Source organism: Globicephala melas, chromosome 9 (genome assembly GCF_963455315.2).
Source record: "Globicephala melas chromosome 9, mGloMel1.2, whole genome shotgun sequence".
Taxonomy (NCBI): domain Eukaryota; kingdom Metazoa; phylum Chordata; class Mammalia; order Artiodactyla; family Delphinidae; genus Globicephala; species Globicephala melas.
Window position 1 is genome coordinate 48,629,584 of NC_083322.1, and position 20,892 is coordinate 48,650,475.

At 37.7% G+C, this 20,892-nt stretch overlaps 1 long non-coding RNA gene across 1 annotated transcript; it reads left to right on the forward strand.

Annotated features, from left to right (window-relative positions):
- Positions 1-8,492: 8,492 nt before the first annotated feature.
- Positions 8,493-20,335, forward strand: LOC138842817 (uncharacterized). The gene is made up of 3 exons (XR_011377724.1): positions 8,493-8,650; positions 10,053-10,121; positions 20,320-20,335. It is a non-coding gene; the product is annotated as an uncharacterized lncRNA (long non-coding RNA).
- The last annotated feature ends 557 nt before the right edge of the window (positions 20,336-20,892 follow it).

The following is a 20,892-nucleotide window of genomic DNA, read 5'->3' on the forward strand; positions in this document are numbered from 1 at the left end:
TACTTTCATACACGCTAGGCTCTGAACTGTTCTTTCTCATTGGATCAGAACTGCATATTGCATGATGGCAAACAGGTATTTTCTTATTGACACTATTTTTTATTCTGGGTATTCGTCACCTGATGCGATGATGAAGATTAACTTGCAGTAATACTGAACATAAAGCACTTTATAAGGTCAGAGTTCACATTCTTTAATGCATTCAGTGGTGTTGCCAATGATATCAAAAGCAGATCAGGCCATGTATTCAAGAAGATATTTCCTGGTATTACAGCTTAGCTTAAGTTAAGGGTTTCTAAGACATTTCAGAGATTTTACTGTGTTTTGGGTATACAGAGATAATTGAAATAGCCCTTAAAGATTTTCGTGAATTGTAAGGGACCCTTTTTCCTGCTACCTCCCAAATGGTCATATCTTAGAGAATAAATATTTTGTGACGAGCTCTGCAAAAATAGAGAATGCTTGATCACAGAAATATTGAATACTAATAAGAAACACATAGGCACTTCAGGTGCACTGCAAAAATATTTAGCTTGTTGAAGACAAATTTCAGGTATATTTAATTTCCAGACTCCTACACTATAGTTGGGTTTGAATTCTATATTCCCAAGCCAGAACTTTTTTTAATAGGAAACTCTTTTAAATCCATATATTCCCCCAAATGTTTCTCCTGTATATTTTTGGATATCTCTCTCTCAGGAAGTGAAAAGGGTCTGAATTTTATCCTACTTGGAAGCCAACAATTTAGTCTGCCAGTTTCACTGGTGCTGGCAGAAGACATGATATTCCTGGATCGGAAACCAAGGACAGTTTATATGACTCATAGCACTAGCAGTAGCCAGAGTATGAGCATTTGTGTCGATTCTTTGAGCCTCGACTCTTGCTGGGCAATGTGAAGAGGATCAGGTGATATTCACATATGCAATGAGGAGTATCATAGGTGAGGAACCCTGAGTTTAGGGAACCCAAATTGTTTATAATGGGTAGTAGGCATGTCTGCCTTTTCCTCCAGGAGACATTATTTCTAACTTCCAGGGCTGAAAGCAAATCTGCCCTTTGCTCCAGAGCAATACATTATCTATATCTCCCATGGCTGTTCACTACACATACATCCTGGAAAAGATAGTTGGGAACAAAGGCAGTCAGTGCTTCTACTTAAAAGATGTGTAGAAATGTGAGCGGCCCATGGAGTATTGTCTTCCAAAACTTAATCTCTGGAGTCCCAAGAAACTTCAGGGCATGCTACCAGCTTGACACATTGGGTAGAATTAGAAGTTATGCCCTGTGATTTGAGGGATCCTGTCTCTCAAATTAACTATGTATCATTGATTGTTTTACCATTATAACTTCACTCCTTTGACTCAAGCTTTAGGTCTACAAATGAGCACTTTATCTGATTACAAATACCTGGAAGTAGTTCCATTTTATCCCTCCATACTTTAGTAAATAGAAACTGAGTATTATAGGGGATGAATATTCCTGGGCTTAGAATTAGAGAGATGTGATCTTGAGGCCTGATTTTACCACTGACCCTCAGTTTCTCTATCCAAAAACTAGAAAACAGTGGAGAAATGCTATAAAAATTCTGAGAGAAAATGCATACCAAACTAAAGTTTTATACCTATCTAAACATGAGGGTAAATGTGTTAACAGATATGTGAGGTCTCAACAGCATAAGTGTCCCTGCACCTTTTTTAAAAAAAACGTAGAAGGATATACTCCATGAAAGCGAATAAGTAAAATAAGAAAGAGGAAGGCATGAAATAAAAAAGATGAGTCTAACACAGGAGGGAGGCAAAGGGAATTCTCAGGATGATGGCAGAGGGGAGCCCCACAGTGGTAGGTATCCAGCAGCCTCAAAAACAATTAGTCCAGATTATAGTGGAAGGACAGAGGAGTCCATAGGGAGGTCTCCAAGAAACAAATTAAACTGACAGATTGCCTGAGGTGTTTGACTACACTGAGAGGAGTTTTCAGTTCTAATGGAGAGTTTGAGAATGAATTGACGATAGGTATATAGAAAATCAAGCAACCCATAAAACAGAGGAAGTATAAACTTTTAGGAAATAAGATGCTGTTCAAGAACTCTAATTATATTACGTGACTGAGCTTGTTAACAATATTAATAGATTCATAATTATGGAAACTTCAATTATAGATTTAACCTAAAAGTATGCTGTAGTTATGTTGGGAAGATAGCGGAGGGGAAACATGTGTATGCTTTTTGGGGGTGTGTGTGGAGGATGTGTTGACAGGTAATTTCTTTTCCAGAAGGAAGCAAATAATGTTTAAAATGTAAAAATCAAGAAATAACTGTATTAGCACATTATTTATAAAGTTGATGTAAACACCAAAAGAAATGGCTAAAAGAACTGAAAGTGGTTACCACAAGGAAACAGAAGTAGGAACTGGGAAAGGGTGGGCTAGAGGACTTTTTGTCATGTTTTACTTTTAAAAGGATGTGCATGAATTACTTTGATCAAAATTAAATTTAACTTTAAAATGTAATGCATTTATTGGCCCATCGCCAGTTAAATGTTTAGCAGAGATCAGTTAAATTAGAAATGGGATGGACCTAGTGTAATAAAGGCACATACCAGGAAGCAGAAGGTGATGCTATTAGGAGAGGTGAGATTTATATTTCTAGCTCTTGTACATTTTTTTTTTTTCCAGGGCCAGTCTTGGCCACATCTTTGATCTCACATCATAAACTATGTTAGTTGAATATTTAGTACATTTAGAAGCTGTACTAACTTGTATGGGACACTAAGGTCTGTATAACACGTCACTACTCTAGCACACTAAATGCTATTGTCTCAGCCTGGGTAAGTTATTGCATCTTCGGTGAGTGTCTCATTCAGTATCCAGGGGTACTTTGACCCACTGGAGGAATATTGCTGCATTGCTTATTGAATACATGTATGGGTGGGAGATATTTCTGTAGGTCTGTAGAATTTAAATTCACAGTCTCCTGAGTAAAGATGATGTCCAGTTCAACATTCTGAATTGCATCTAGCAATTGTTATTGCTCAATAAATATTATAGTAGTAATGCTTGGAGGGCTGGGATGCTTGCATCTTGGACAAAACCGTTGCCAGTTGTGTGGAAATGAGCTCAGACTGCGGTCGTATTTCTAGCTGACTCTCAAGTGTTGCGCCTGTGTTCGGCTGCTCATCATGGGGTGCTTCTACGGCTTTACTTCCCAGGGCAGTTCAGCTAATGTGGATCTCAGAGCTCTGAGACAGCTGCAGCTTCTGCTTTACGGATTGTATGCAGTTTTTGTAATCTGTACTAATAAGCTGGGGAGGTGGATGGTAGGAGAGAAAGGAGTAGTGTAAGAAAAAAGAGTTGTCAGACTTCTGCATCCTCTTTTCTGTTAATTCATTAAAGAATTCGAGCAGCTGTTATGCACAAAACACAGTGCTAGGCTGGGGATGCAGAGCTACAAAGACACAACCCCACACCTCAAGGAGTGTACAGTTTCGGTGGAGAGACAGAGTTATGAATGCTAATTATAGTATCAGGCAGAATGCTCAAGAAGAGCATGTCTGTGGGGTTACAGGATCTGGATTTCAATTCCCCACTTACTAACTGCCTGGCTTTAAACAAGTTAATCTTGTAGAGGCCTCTATAAGATGGAATAATAATGGTGATGATTAAATGAGTTAATGCTTGCTTAGCAAAGTGTCTGGCACATAGTAAGGCCTTTAATAATAATAATATAATAATAATTTTATTATAAACAAGCAAAATGTCATGGGAGCAAGGTGGAAGGAGTTTCTACTCCTACTGAAGGAGTTGCTATTGGGATAGTTTACTAAGGAAGTGGCAACTGAGCTGACAACTAGAGGATGAACAGGAAGAAAGAACAGATGGAAGGGGATAGTATTTCAGCATTTCAGAATCAGGGAACAGTATGAACAATGACACAGAGATATGAACGTTTTTAACTTATTTAGGAATCAGGTTTGCTTGGGGGATTTGTAGTGAGGGGTAATGTTAGAAAGTGAAATGAATCCAAATTGGGCTGTACCTGGAATGCCATAAAAAAGACATTCAAATGTTATGCGGCTGGTAGAGATAAAAGTTAAGAAGCTATTAGTTGTTACCCAGTTGAGAGGAGATGAGGGCACTTGTGTGCTTTTCTGTGGACATTGGGAATGTGGGAAAAACTGGATACCACCAAGTGCCTGGGAGGACTGTCTTGCCATTAGCTAAGGTGGAACCCTAGAGGAACATCTGGTTTACAAGGAAAATAATGACTTCTGTTTTAGAAATTGATGATTGTTTTAGTTCTCAAGCTCATTAAAAAATTATTTTCTCGAGAAAAGATTTCTTAAATCAATGATTGTATGATTATATGAAAGCTAAAGTTTTGTGTAGCCTCAGAGGCAATAACATATGAATAATCTGACTTTCAAGTAGCCTATGTGCCATGCCAGGAAGTCATATAATATGTAATGAATTATGTTATATACTTTCAACACAAGAATCCATTAGCAATATTAACACGTCAGACACTCTCTACAACCCCTTCAGCATCCCCTCATACCTTAGCAGGAAGTGTAGCATCTAAGATATGATTGCTGATAATTTAGCAGGAAGAATATCTCTTCACACTTGTGTTTATTTAGCTTTCCATTTGCTAGAGTTACCTCCTATGCATATTTAAAGAACTTGTTATTGGCTTATGTATAAGGCATGCATCAAGAACTGTTATTAAACATTCACATAATGCTAAATTTGGTTGAAAGTCAGCAAATTGAATATAGAACAAGATCTCCCTTTTGGATGGCTGCACTTTTATTCTCACACATAGATTCACCCTGGGATGTACCCTTGAATTCAGTGGGTATTGTACATGCCTCAGGCTGGAAGAAAGGGAAATACCAATTCACTTACAATTCTTTTTGATATTTATTTTTACAGAGACCCAGTTTGGTGATTTCTGTTAATACCATCAACTGTGACCTAGAACGCTAAAAGAAGATGAGCTGACCAGGAATTTGGATGAAGGAATTTAATGGAGCTGAGTGGTACAACATTCCTTTTGAGAAGCATTTGCCTGCACCTTGAATCAATCCTCCAAGATTAAATGAGTTTAGGTAACAATCAGATATTTTCCCACCAGCTTGCAAAACAGCTTACTTCCCCTGCTCCACCCCGGTATTTCTAAGGTCAGTAAGAAAACGTCAGAGGCCTATATCTGGTAATTGTCAATTATGTTTTGTTTCCCTGCTGGGCCCTTTCAACGCTAGAGTTACTGCAGGATTGGTCATTTCATTCATTCATTCAACATTTTTTGTCCTCTTCCTGTGTGTGAGGCACTGTGCTAGGTGCTATAAACCAGGAGCTGAGGATACAGAGTTTAAAAAGATCTCTGCTCTCATGGAACTTAAATTCTATTGGGGGAAGGCAAATCATAAAATCAAATAAATACTTTTAAATACTACGAAAAAAAATAAAACAAAGTAAGAGATAGTGATTGGATAAGAGGCTGCTTTAGATAGGGAAGTTCAGGAATGGAATTATCTGAGGAGGCAACGTTTGAGCAGAGACCTGAAGAAGAAGAAGCCAGTCATATGAGCATCTGGGGAAATATAAAAACTTAATTTGGTGACAAGAGCAGTAGTATGTACTTGGTTAAGAGGCAGCACATCACTGATGTAAGGAACTAGTTACTAGGTAAGGATGGATGGAGAGCTTGCAGTTAATATGGGTTTAAAGCATAAACTACATTCAAACAACTGTTTCCATTCCCTTAGGGAAAATAAGGAGTAGTGAAGCAAAAAACAACACCCCTTCTCCTATTCTTGGTCACAGAATTTCTAGGTAGACATATAGTTTAGAACCACTGTATCAGCTCTGCATGGCTTATATTTGGACTGTAATATGAGAGAGAAATAAACTGCAATCTTTTTAAATTTGCCAGTATGTTGGATTGTGTTATGCATGTGATCTGTATACTGACTAATATACAGTAGGTTAAAATAATGCATGGGGTAGCGATAAGATTGAAAGAAATTTTGAGAAAAGGAAAAAAATCCCACGTGTCAACCAACTTTTTAAATACAACTATCTTTTCTTTTTCTTTTTCTTTTTTTGCGGTACGCGGGCCTTTCACTGCTGCGGCCTCTCCCGTTGCGAAGCACAGGCTCCGGACGCGCAGGCTCAGCGGCCATGGCTCACGGGCCCAGCCGCTCCGCGGCATATGGGATCTTCCCGGACCGGGGCACGAACCCGCATCCCCTGCATCGGCAGGCGGACTCTCAACCACTGCACCACCAGGGAAGCCCTAAATACAACTATCTTAAAACTTGTATATTATCTTCCGAGACTCATCCACGTGCACATTTTAACATAATTGTAATGAATTTACATACCATTTGACATTCTGCTTTTTCAGATTTAATCCTATATGTTACATATTCTTCTCTGTTTTAACGTAGTTGTCATAGTTATTTTTAGCAGCTTTATACCATTATAAAGTGTTGCTGTACTATAATTTACAAATTCATTCAAGGGATAAATTTTTAAAAATTAGTTTTATTAGTAATCTAGTTGTTGATTTTTTGATGAATCTGGTTTGGTCTTTGAGAGTCTCTTAAATACTTAGCTTGAGCCTGAAATGTATACCTGGTAGGAGGTAAGTAGAATAAACAATAAATGTTAGCTGGCATTATTATTATTGTTATTAGGATTGGACTCCATTGTCTATCCCTAGAGATGGAAAAGTCAAGAACAAGATCTGGTTTGCGATGGCAGGTGGGGTGAGTTGGAGGACGATGATGCAAACAAACTTTAATGAGCTGTAACCAATCAATACTCGTTTGCCATTTGTAAGACATCTAGTTGTTAGTTGTAAAATTTATATGTTGTGCTCATTCTTCAGATGTTCTGGGCTGCAGTGCCAACCCAGTGCCAAGCCTCCCTCTTGTTACTTTAACCATGTCTCCTCTCCCTTTACTTGAATTGCTTTACCCCGTCTTGGACATTCAGTGTTTCCTCTGTGTGGTTTCAGGACATATGTGAGCTTGCTTAGAGTTTTGGGTGTCCTAATAGAAATGGAACACTAAGAAGAGCATTTCACAAAAAAGCTTTTAAATTTCACATTTAGTATTGTTTTAGCTAACAGTCTAATATGGCATTGAGTGGAGATGATAGGGTTTCTCATGTTGGTGAGTTCTTGATGGTAGAATAATCAATTAATTTGGGAGTATTTCTGGTAAAAATATATTTTAGAATTTTAAAATTAAATTTATTTTTGTTAGAGTGATATTTTAATTAACATTTTATATAGGTAATATAATCACATTATTTCAAAGACCAAAGAGTATAAAAACACATATAGCGATGTCTCCCCCAAACATTCTCATCTGTCCAGTCCCTCTACTCCCCTTGTAATGAATCATTGTTCATACTTTTCTTCCCTACAGAGTTTCCTGATGTATATATAAGCAAATATAAATATATTTTCCCTCTTTTTTTCACACTCTTCTGTATCATAAGAAGCATCTTTTGAAGAAATAGATTTTCAGTGTATTATCAACACATAAAGTTTAATAGATAAAAGTAGTTTCTGGTAGTATTATAGGTGTGATAATATTTCAAGGGCATATTCAGAGCCTAGAATTTGGAATTATTTTCTTCTTTGAAAGTTCATTGAAATAACACTATAAGGAAATTTCACATGATGTACTTTATGCTGCTAAAACAAAAGAACACAAATGGTCAGGATACAGCTGGAAAATGTGTCAGATTTCAAAGTCCAGGTTTTCACAGCTGTGCAGTACTTACAGCCCAAGTGTGTACGTCACTAAGGCATGAATATTGTTGCTGGCTACCCTATAAAAGATGTCATATTTCAGGTTGGCACTTTGTCATTTCTGAAGTCTGATATCAACAGTTAAGATCTAAAATCATTTATTTTAAGAGCATAAAGGGCTGATAATATCATATGATACTCTTGCCTGTAACAGAAGCCCCAACTCAAAGTGGCTTAAATGATATGTAAAATTTCTTGGTTCATATAACCCGAAGTCCAGTGGTAGATTAAGCTTCTGGACTGATTGATATAATAATTCAATTCACCAAGGATCCATGTTCTTTCTGTCTTTGCTCTCTGCTACCAGCGATGTCTACATTAACTTCAGGTTGATTTTTCTCATATCTGTACTTCCCATAGGAACTGGGATTATTCACTTTTCTTTGATGGAGTGGTGTGGAGCGAGGAGAGGCCAGCAAGGAATACTGAACATCAAGGAACTCTGGGGAACTGCCCCGTAGTTGAGACTTGGGAATGAACCACCGTGTGTGCACCCGATGAACTTTACAATGACTGGACAGAGAGCAATGTGAGCACGTGGGTTTTTTTCGAGACTGCAGTGTATCTTGTTTAAGATCAGGAGTGCAAGGTCAACTTTAGCTGCACATTGGAATCATTGGGGAGATTAAAATTGAAAATACTGATGCCCGAGTCCAGTTCCCAGAGATTCTGATTCATTTGTCCAGGGCTGGAGTCCAGATATTAGAATTTCAAAAATGTTCTTCAGGGGATTCTGATGAGTAGCCAGGACTGAGAACCATCTTCTAGGAATGAAAGAAGTCCAGTACTCTTAGGAAGAATAAACCAGAGAAGTCAAACACAAGAGTAAGTTTTATTTTAATTCCTAATGAGATAATCATTATCATATCATTGTCATCATAATAAACATCTCACATTTATTAAGCACTTAACATAAAGCTAAAAATAGTCATTATTTTAATGAAAATAAAGGCAGAATCAGACAACGTACATTTTTACAGTGATAACAAAAATAAGGAACGAGAAATACCTGTACCATATTGCACTCCTTTCTTTACTAATTAACAGCATGTTTGCTAATCTTTGTACATTCTAGTTGCCCCAACTCTTGAATCCACTCCTTTCCCTCTATTCCACTCTTCCTACCTTAAATCAGCACATTACAATCTTTCACCTGTGTCATTGTGGAGTCTCCTAGCTGGGTTTGGTATTTCTTCCCTGCACTCTCTTTCACAGAGCTTCCAAATGAACTGTCTCTTAGTAAAGCTATTATCATATAAGTAACATTATCCCTTTACTAAAAAAATTTCAAATTCCTTTGCCTGGTCTTCTAATGCCTGTACAGTATATGGTCCAAATCTACTTTTTTAGTCTTATCTCACACTTTCCTCTTTTATTCACTCCATGCTTTAGTCAAATTGAATTAGTCATGATATCATAAACACACTTTGCACATTTACCCATTAACGCTCTGCTTAAGCTTACTTTTACATATACAGGTATCCCCTACATTTTGAAAGTTCACTTTATGGCACACTGTTTTTTTTGAAAGACTTACATTAGTACCTGTTTTAGCTAACTGAAAGAAATCCAAAGAGGATTTTTGCTTTTTACCAAAAAATAAGCAAAAAGCAAAAATAGTGTTAAAGCATGTGTTTCGTAGTCAGCTGTTATAGAGGCAGTGCATACCCCAGGCAGTGAGAGTTCCCCAGGAACTACACTCAGCATCTCAGCATCAGGCCACCATAGCTTTCAACTGTGTCTGTGAACATCTGTGCTTTATCTCAATTTACTTTGTGCCTCCATTAGCAAGATGTGTCCTAAGGTAATTGCTTCTTTGCTTTACACAACTGTGGCTTAGGAAAGGTTTCATAGGAACACCCTACTCTTGCATAGCAAGGGAATCCTGTACTATTTTCTCATAATTGAGCTGGAAGAAGTATTACGTTTATCAAAGAGCCATAGCACTTTAACTCAGTTTATCATGTGGCATATATCTTGTTGTACTGTGAATATGGTGATGTCTGTGTGCCACTTGCCTTATAGACTGACATCTTTGCATCCTCTTCTTTGCTTATATTTGTTGAATGGATGAATGAACTTCCCAGTTTCTTCTTCTTATGAACTTTAGTTCTGCATGTTTCTGTGGTTCCAGACCACTTTTAAAAGTTTAATAGGAGGGACTGGTGATAAAAATGTCTCCCGTCTCAGCTGGCAGCGTGATAATGTTTAATTATTTTCTGACTAGTTCCACAGTTACTATTTACAGGCATACCTTGGAGATATTGCGGGTTCGGTTCCAGACCACCATGATAAAGTGAGTGAGATGAATTTTTTTGTTCCCCAGGGCATACAAAAGTTATGTTTACATTATACTCTAGTCTATTAAGTGTGCAATATCATTATGTCTTAAAAACCAATGTATATACATTAATTTAAAAATACTTTATTGCTAAAAAATGTTAACCATCATCTGAGCCTTCAGCAAGTTGAAATCTTTTTGCAATAGTAACATCAAAGATCTCTGATCACAGATCACCATAACAAATATAATAGTAAAGAAAAGGTTTGAAATATTGTGAGAATTACCACAATGTGATACAGAGACACAAAGTGAGCAAATGCAGTTGGAAAAACGGTGCTGACAGACTCGCTCATCGTAGGATTGCTACAAACCTTCAATTTGTAAAACACCCACTATCTGTGAAGTGCAATATAGCAAAGTGCAATAAAGTGAGGTATACCTGTACTGAATACCTGTTGTCTGCCAGACATACAAATATAATCTGTAATTCCTACAACAATCATCTCATTCTTATCTTTCAGACAAGTAAACTGGTACTCAGGGTAAATAGCTTGCCCAAGCTCCTCCATAAATTGACAGAGCTGAAATTCCAGACTTGCTCTGTTTCTATCCAAAGCCATACAGGACAGGGTTAAAGCTGAAAATAGAGATGGAGGCTAGATATCAGGGTACTGTTTTGGTTTTTTTTGTTTTGATTTTTTAGCTCATCTGGACAAAGTCAGATTCCCATCTGCTCATCCACACATCAGTCTATTATGACTTTATTCCAAGTTCTACCAGGAAAGCTACTTCTCATCCAAATGTACAATTAAACAAACAAACAAAAAAGCCAAATCTGCATTAGATACCTTGAATCCAGCCCAATCCAATTCTGCAGAAACCATCAGAAACCATTAGGATTTAATAACGGGGATTGAGAGGCATCAAAATGGGAGAATACAGAGCTGTTAATGAGAAAAATTTCACAGGGTAAACAAAATTGGTATGAGAGCTCAGCCTCTAAATTCAGTCTTTTTCTTGTTACTTACATATTCATAGGATATAGAGGTTTTGCCTACATGACCTCAAACTTTCAGTTTCAAAGTGAATTTGACTTTGTTACCTGAATATTCCCCAAATAACCAGATTTATTTTTAGCCTTTGATATGTTTACCTAACATTTTCACTTCTCATCCAGAGACAGCCTTGCAGAAAACTATGAACATCAGTTGAATAAAGACAATTCCAGTCCTGTAGGTTTAGACCTAGAAAATTAAATTTAATGGGAATCTGACAACCTAGCTCTAAAGCTGTTACTAGAACAGGGTTATTATTTAGTTCAACAAAGAGGACATCCATTTTTCTTACTCAAATGTGTCCCTGTACTATAAATTCCTGTCCTAAGTCACTCTTGTGAAGGCCAACTGTGAAAATAAGTGGTAACAGCAGCCAGGAAGAAGCCTCTTTTAAAACCCTTGAGTGAGAACTATGGGTCCAATTTGATTTGACAGCCTAAGGGACATTAGGAGAGACAGTTCTGGCCATCAGATTTTTATGGTAGAGCAGAGATGTAACTTTAATTCTCATATAAGCTTCAACTAGTTTTTGGATACTCTATAGAGTGACTGTCACACTTAAGTTCAGGACTGAGATTTCCAGAGTCAGAACTGCTCTGCACCTCAGTTGCTTTTTTGTCTCTCAAGTAATAACGCACAACTAGACAAAGTGGTTACCCAGGTACCACAGAGATTTTGTGATGAGATGTGAAACTAAAGATAAAGCATTTCCTAGAATCTCTAAGATATAGGAACTGCATTTTTTCCAGTGTGATATGCCTTTTATTAGTGAATACCTTTATTAGTCTTCATAACTGTAGGCTAATGAGTCCCAATAGACACATATATAGAAAGGATACCAAATTGGTCATAAATATAACTTTTCCTCTAAGTCAGGGAAAAAATTAGGTGACCAGAATAGTTGGCTGATATTTGATGCTTACCAGGTTCTCAATATTCAAACATTTAAAAATAATTTTCTATAGGCTTTACTTATTTTCTTCCCCCATTAGCTTGAGAGTCAGTGGCTAGATAATGTTACCACAAGGTAGGAAGTTTAAGTTCAGTTCATAGCACAACACGGAGTTACTGTTGAGCAACTTAAAGTCTCTTTATTTTTGTTTTTGTTTTTTTATTTTTTTATTTTTATCTTTGCGGTACGCGGACCTCTCACTGCTGTGGCCTCTCCCGTTGCGGAGCACAGGCTCCGGACGCGCAGGCCCAGCGGCCATGGCTCACGGGCCCAGCCGCTCCGCGGCATGTGGGATCTTCCCGGACCCGGGCATGAACCCGTGTCCCCTGCATCGTCAGGCGGACTCTCAACCACTGCGCCACCAGGGAAGCCCCTATTTTTGTTTTTTGATTTATAAAATTGGAAGATTAATATCTTGATCTCAGAGGAAGGCTGTGAAAGTAAATTAGATTAATAACCAGTAAATATGGAAAGGCTCTGAGCAAATGAACAAAGAGTTATTAAGTATATTTGGTTATAACTATGTTTAAGGAATACTGGAATGTAAATTAGTACAAACCTTTTAGAACGCATTTTGGAAATCCCTATTAAAATTCAGAGTAATAATATTAGGGAAAGGGAAAGGCACTTTTACTTTTCACTTTATACCAGTTTGATACTTTTTTTTTGCATGAGAATGTGCTACATTATCATTTTTAACTAAATAATTTAAAATAAAGAATACTGTGCTATTTTTAAAGAAGGAATTCTTAAAGGGAAGTGAATCATTAAAGTTTGTCTTTATTCCTTAGAGCAGTTGGAGACCAACCAGTTACATATTTCAGTATTAATTTTTATTTTAGAATGGTAACATATTAATGGCTCAGTGTCCCATGATAACAGCTTCAACATAGACTATCATATTCTGTATTCTGAGCATAGGATATGAAAGTTCAAATAAAAATGCTTCTGGTCAGCCTAAAACACTTTTAAGAAATTCTCAAATGTCTGTGTCTTTCCTTCTCAGATTTCTTCAAGTTGCACTCTAACTGCTAATGTCAGGGAGAGCAACAAGGAGAATCAGAGCAAAAACTACTTCCAAATCTTCATTAGTGCAGTGATAAATAACCTTCTGAAAGTATCTGCTATTACAGGAATTTTTGGAAAATCTTGAGGGGGAGAGGGAAAAAAAAGAAAAAATTAAAACCAACCCAAGAAAGGACCAGCTTTAGAGTATTTTTTTATAAACAAGCACTTTCATCCAATCATTTTGCATAATACATTCAAAATGCAAAGTAAATGTGAAGGTTCCATTCAATTGCAGTTAAATTTATGATTAATACATTTGCTTTGGTTAGTCAGTTGATCAGCTAATGCTCTGCTTTTAGCTAACAGAGAGTGGATTCTACACCTAAGCCCCTCTAAGAAAATGCAATAGTAACAATTACTATTTAGTTTTTAAAAATATTGGCAACCCATTTCTGAGCCTCCTGGCAAATATGGAAAAAAAAAAACAGGTGTAGATTAACTTTCCCATTATCTGGAGCTTGAAACAGATTGCTAATCTTTCAAGTTCAGAAAATGCCACAACTAAATTTGTGAAGAAAGGTTTTATCAAACCAAATGGAGAAACAAGGTACTAGACTTTAACACGCAAGAACATTCAATCAGGGGAGATGAGCAAAGGTGCTAGCAGCATGTGTCAAACAGAAAGTAGAGCTATTCCCTAAAAGTTTTTTTTTGAAAAATGTATTTTCTAGGATTTCAAAGCTTAGTGCTGATGTAGACTTTGTTCTGCTGTTATTCAGCAAAAAGAAACATAGGCAACATCTGTGGCAGACTGCTAGTTATTTCCTCATAGCTACTTCCAGACTAACAGAATTCTGAGCTGAGCATGAGGTCACCCTGAATAAATACTTTCCAGACCCCTTTGAGCTAGTGTCGCCATGTAACTAAGTTCTGGCCAGTGAGATGTAGATGGAACTGTCCTGTGGCAGCTTGAGAACCTTCCTAAAGAAAAGGCTAGTACGTGCCTTTTGTCATTCTCCTTTGACACTCCTCCATCTTCCTGCCGGGAACATAGATGATGCCATCTTGGACAATGAAGTTGAAACCTCACCTACAGAAATTTTATTCTAAGTATAAATAAGGAAAAAATGAAACCATTTTGGCAATCAGGGAGAACTTTAGAGATTTCTAGACCAATAATAAATGAAATAGTGCCCTCTGACCTCAGAGTCTCAGTAAGAGAATGAATATGAGTACTGCATTGGAAAAAGTTTAGTGAGTGGATGGTGAGATATAAAAAGCAGGTTGGAAGGCAGACTGGCATGAATTTGAAGTTGGAAAGAAACTCAGGGAGGTTCATCAAGGCTGGACTGGCATAGTTATTGCCTTTGTAAATATGATGTTTTCAAACTGCATTCGTTATTCAAGCCTGGAGTTTAGGAATGATGGTCTCAGTAGTTTTTGTTGAAGGAATATGTGTTTTGATGTATGAAGAACTGTTTAACAGTTATATACAACAATAAGGAGACTAAAGTCATAGGCATTCATGTATTTTCTACAAATAGCTTTATTTACTAAAATGATATTTAGTTGGTAGTAAGATTACGTATGCTGGTTCTATTGATTATTTAGAAATCTCTTATTCAGATAATAGATTTTGTAGGTGTATATTAGTTTCCAATTGCTGCTGTAACAAATTACCACAAACTTTGGGGCTTGAAATAAGACAAATGTATTATCTTACAGTTCTGGAAGTCAGAAGTCCGAAATGACTTTCACTAGGCTAAAATGAAGGCTAGAGGCTCCAGGGGAGAATCCTTTTCCTTGCCTATTCTAGCTTCTAGAGGCCACCTGCATTCCTTGTTTGTGGCCTCTCCCTCTATCTTCAAAGCATCTTAAAATCTCTATGCTTCTGTCATCACATTTCTTTCTCTTACTCTGACCCTCCTACCTCCCTTTTATTAGGACTCTTGAGATTATATTGGGTCCACCTGGATAGTCCAGGATAATCTCCCTATTTCAAGATCTTTAATTTATTCACCTATACAAAATACCTTTTGCCATGTAAGGTAACATATTTACAGGTTCTGAGGATTAGGATGTGGACATCTTTGGGGGACAGCCATTATTTGGCCTACTGCATTGTGGTAGACTGAATTACTCTTCCAACTCTTCGTTCTTCCCCAGAAATAGGACTATACATCCATATCCTTTGCAGTAATTTTGCATTGTCCTCTTTTGCTTAAGGAGTATTTCCCCACGCCTTGGCTCTGGGATTGACCATGTTACTTGCTTTGGCCAATGAGATCTTAGCAGTTTTGATGCAATCAAAGGCTTGAAAAGTGCTAATGGGACTGGGCATGCTCTCTTGCACCTCTGTCATTGCCGTGACAAGAACATGCCCAAGTCAGAGTCAAGTGGAGTAGAGCTGAATAGTCCTAGCTGAGCCCAGCCTGGATTAGTTAACCTTCATCTGATCATTGGCCACCCCACAGATCTCTGAGAATTATTGTTAAGTCAGTGAATTTTGAGAGAGTTTATGCTTCATTTTTGTGGCAATAGCTAACTGATACAGTAGAGATCTTGGATTTTCCTCTTTCCTGTTCTTATTCTCCACCTATGGTTATTTCACTGATAGATAAATAATTGCTTTTTTGGTGTGCCTAGATTATTAAGAAGCACATGCCTTGATGTTAACTAATCTTATTGTGGTAACTATTTTACATTATATACATATGTACATGTATGTATACATATATACATTTTAAACCTATCCAATGTTATATGTCAATTATATCTCATTAAAGTTGGAAAAATTAAAACAACAACAACAGCAAAACTCTGCAAGCCTTACCTGATTGTAGGAGAATAAGGACAAATATACTTAATTTTTTGTCACTATAGTGAAGGTCATTTATACTTATGTGGATCTACCCAGTAGTTTTCCAGGTCAGTTTTTTTTTTCAACCAAAGCTGAGATATATGAAAAAAGGACAAAAATTAAATGGGGGGGGGAAGGTGGGAAAGGAATGGAAGAATATCTGAGTATAGTAATATACAAGCAAATTCTTGGAAACTATATAAGGTAGTGCTTAAAATTCTGTAAAAATTTTTTTATTTGTTTGCTAGTAGAGGGACACTATAGAAAAAAGGGAGAATTTGTTTGAGCCTTTTAAATTTTATTTAATTTTATTCTTATCGGTCTTAAAGTAATCATTTGCAAAACACTGTTTAATATTGACAACTTTGAAAGTCACTGAAAAAAATTAAATGGCAGCTTAATGTTAACAGCTGTTATGGTTACCAAATCCATCAAAGCCCCTCATGAATGTATCAGGCACAAACCCACTGAATTCTGTTGCTGAAGACAGCTTGGTATTTTAAAATTGCCTAGTGAGAATAGATGTACTATAATAAGCGGAAGGACTCCGAGCACAATAAAGGCTCGAGACACTCTGAATCTTTACATATAGAAAGAAACCTACACCAATTTCTAATTGTTTAATGTTCTAAAATCTCTGCCAACTTAGCTATAAAATGATGTCTAGAAATGTATTAGAAAATTATGCTTCATCTAAAGTCATGTTTTTAATAAGTACAATAACATAACAAAAATAAAATAAATTCCTGTAACAAAAATAATTATTATAGGTAAGGGTAGGGAAAATTGAGTAAATAGTTCATGTGGAGTCAATGATTGAACTCGGATTAGTTCAATCAGAGCTCAAATGTGAGTCCATCAAAGTTTAAATAATAAGGCAGTTATGCTCTTCAGTTTCAGCCTTCTAGAAGACTATCTTCTCAGTAAATGTTGGTAAGGCTGTTGTGGGGACCAGAGGTACCCTAAAGAAACTGGAGGGAACACAGTGTGAAATATGCCCGTGAACACCTTGCTTGCTTTACATGGCTAGTCCCAAAACCATTCCTTGGTAGGTCCATGCAGCCTGCCCTCTCTCAGGATATTTTAAATTCTAAAATACTGTCTCAGTTATCATTCATCCAAAACCACATTGTGCTTAATCCAGGTATTATACAAGACCTGACTCCTCAAACTAATCTAGACTGAGGTGCAAAGGGAAAGAGTCATCTGTCCACTCTCCCAAGTCTCTAATTAGTACAATTTCAGGAAGTGTAGGTCAGGATCATCTGGGGGAATAGGGTGAACTGGGGATGCTTAAATTACACCAGTGACTTTGCATTATTATCTCTCAGGTTAAGCATGAGGATAACTCTCCCTAAGTCTATTATTAGCCAAGCATAAAATAGAATTTTCAAGGTCACTCACTCGGGCCTCTGAGTAGAAAGTAGAGATTCTGATGACGAGAATTAAGGGGGAGAATCAAAAGTTCTTGTCTTTTTTATGTACCTGCTCACAGAGTAACTGTACCAAACCACAGAGGAGTAAAAGAGGAGAGAAGAGGGTCTGTTTTCAATTTTATATAGTAAAAAAAATGAGCATTTTCTTGGCATGTTCCTAGTGCCCATACTCTGAGGATCAAGCCTGATAAGTAGAAGGCAAGACGGATTTGGGTCCATCTCTTCTCTGGAGATCCACCTAGAATATAATACCAGCCTATAAATCAACACTACAAGAGTAAGGCAGAAGCCATAGTCCAAGAAGGCTAGAAGGAATCAAAACAAACATGTCCCTTTACTAAAAGTAGGCAAGGTAAAAGGCTTGGTCTCAGAACCCAGGCAGGAGAAACTCAGTTACTAGAACTGGGATATAAGATCAGAGTCAGATTATCAGGGCTGACCTTACAATGGTAAAGTCTCTGAGTATTGAGAATCTGGATAGGGGAACCAATTTCAGTTAAATCGAGAAGAGAGCTGTTACCTGGGCAAAGAATCCAGTAGCTTCTGACAAGCCCAAAATGTGATGGACAGATCTCTTACCTTATTCCTAATTTGTAGAACCCTAAAGATATACAGCATTTTGTTAAGAGCTCAAATCCAGTCTACATTGAATTCTTATTATTCTTATTTTAAAATGATTGACTGGAGCAGCAAAATGCCTGAGTATATGTTTGTGTGTATGCAAATGAGATGGAAAGCAAAAGAGAATAAGTTTCCTTATCTCACTAAATTCATAAATTATACTAATAGGATTAGTAACTATGACCTAAAAACTCAAAAGACAGGTTAGTGAGCCATATCTACAAGAACCTGTTGATACAGGTTGGGTTCTGTATCACATCTTTTTTTAAAAAAATATTTTATTTTATTTTTGGCCGAGCTGCGCGGCTTGCAGGATCTTAGTTCCCTGACCAGGGATAGAACCCGTGCCCCCTGCAGTGGAAGCGCAGAGCTTCAACCACTGGACTGCCAGGGAAGTCCCCACATCTTTTAAGGGTAAATGACTTCACATTCCAGAATTCCAGTGAGAATATGATTTTTTTCCTGCTGACTGCCACACAATGATAAACTCATACCTACCAGTCCTAGAATATTCAAATGAAGAAAGGGATAAAAATTTAGAAAGTAAAAACACGTCTTCATTTCTAAAAACTTTGAAAAGAGCTCTTACTAGATGACTTAAATTTAGGACATAATAGGTTTTAAAAGTTTTAAAAATGTATTAGGCTGCAAAATAAATACAAAATTTCAACTGCTTCCTTTATCTAATCCACTCTTATAATACAAGTGTATGCTTGGTGGCTTTGCAATCTGTCAACCTATATTTCCTGGAATTCCTTTTTCTATTTCCGGTTAGGGTGGGCACAAAAGAGATTCTTGTGTGAGATTTGCAGAAGTGAAGCAGCAGTCATTTTGTAGCTCACATATATTGTTGCTTATCTTCTGGCTCACTTCATTGGCTTGAGGCAGCAGCCAGACCTGCAACTGCTCCATCTTTTGCTAGATCCTCCTTTCAGGTCTCTGAATCATGAGTCCAGTGTGTGTTTAACCCTGCAATGAAGGACCCCAGCTTCTGCAGGGCGTAAGTACTACCAAGGTCAGAGGCAGCAAGAGCTAATTTGGGTTTTATGTTGTCCTCATGAGCTATGCTTCTGCATTCCAGCTTGTCATAAATCTCCTTCATCTTCCCTTCCTGACTCTGCTCTGTTGGACTTCAAGCTCCAACATCAGATGCAAAGATAACAGCCTTACAGAGACAGTTGAACCACCTTCCACAATTGTGTAGGGTCAAATCGCTGTAACAAATTCCTTTATATTATCTATCTATCTCTATTTCCATTCTAGTGGTTTTGCTTCTCTGATTGAACCCTGATAGAAACTGGGATAGTGACAGTACAAAATGAAAAGAGGTCTTCTGATCCCCTAAGGCCATTGGCAGGAAGCAGGTCAAGAAAACTATTCAAATGATGGCCTTCCCTGGTGGCGCAGTGGTTGGGAGTCCACCTGCCGATGCAGGGGACGCGAGTTCGTGCCCTGGTCTGGGAGGATCCCACACGCAGCTGAGCGGCTGGGCCCGTGAGCCATGGCCGCTGAGCCTGCACATCCGGAGACTGTACTCTGCAACGGGAGAGGCCACAGCAGTGAGAGGCCCGTGTACCGCAAAAAAACCCAAAAAACAATTCAAATGAAAACATAGACTACCTTTCACAGAAAAGGAAGGATGACTCAGAGTGCAGAATTGAGATCTGTGGAGAAGTTATTCCAGGTGGGAGTATAATTTTGTCCTAATCAAAGAACCTGCGACATTTTCCCAGCTGGATTTCAGAATTGCTATGAATCAGTAATCTCTGTATACTTCTTATTGTTCCTGTCCTCTCTGAACAGGAATGTCTATAGTGGTTATCCTATGCCTGTCCCACTGTTGTAATGTTATATGGGGAGCAGATAACTTGTCTTTTTACTTGATATGTCTTTAGATTGAGAGAACTGTACTCGAGGAGCTTTATTTAAGAAGCATCATCCACACTTGGACTTGATTTAGATGATGAGACTCTGGACTTTGAGCTGATGCCATAATGGGATGAGACCTTGCACATAGCTTTGGGAGGGGATGGGTGTATTTTGCACTGGGATAGATGTGAATCATTGGGAACCAAAGGGCTGACTATGATAGCCAGCTTCCAGTATGGCTCCAGTGATTCTTACCTCCTGGTGTTCACAGCCTTATGCAGTCCCTTCCCTCTATATACCAGGCCTGGTTTGTGTGACCAATAGAATATGACATTAGTAAATTATGCCTCTTCTGATATTAAGTCATAAAGACATTGCAGCTTCTGTCTTGGTTTTGGATACCTTTTAGATCACTTGCTCTTGCCATGTTAAGAAGACACTCAAGCAGCCCTGCAAAGTCCATGTAGTGAGGAACTGATGCCTTTTGCCAACAGCAAAGGGGATGGAGAGCTCCAGCCAACAGTACTGTGGGTGAACGTTCTTCAAAGCTGATCCTCTAGCTATGGTTGAGTCTTTAGATGACTGCAACCCAGCCTATAGCTTGACTGTAACCTGAGAGACTCTGAGCCAGAGCCATCCAGCTTAACTGATCATGGATTTCTGACCATCAGAAACTGTGTGAGATACTAAATGTTTGTTTTAAGCTAAGTTTTGTTATGTAGCAACAGATAACTAATACAGTGCCTAAGTATAAATATAATCTTTCTTCCACATGCCTATGAAAGCCAAATAAAGATAAGAGAGGTAGAGAAAAGTAAATTGTTTTAGCTCACTGTCTTGTTTTTTCTTCAGTGTTCAGATTCTTTTAAAACTAAGCCTGTGGGCAAATACTTATTCAGCTAAGCTAAATTTGAAAGATGTAAGGAAAGGAGGTTAGCTTTAGTAATAAGGAAATACACATGTTCACACACACACATCTGCT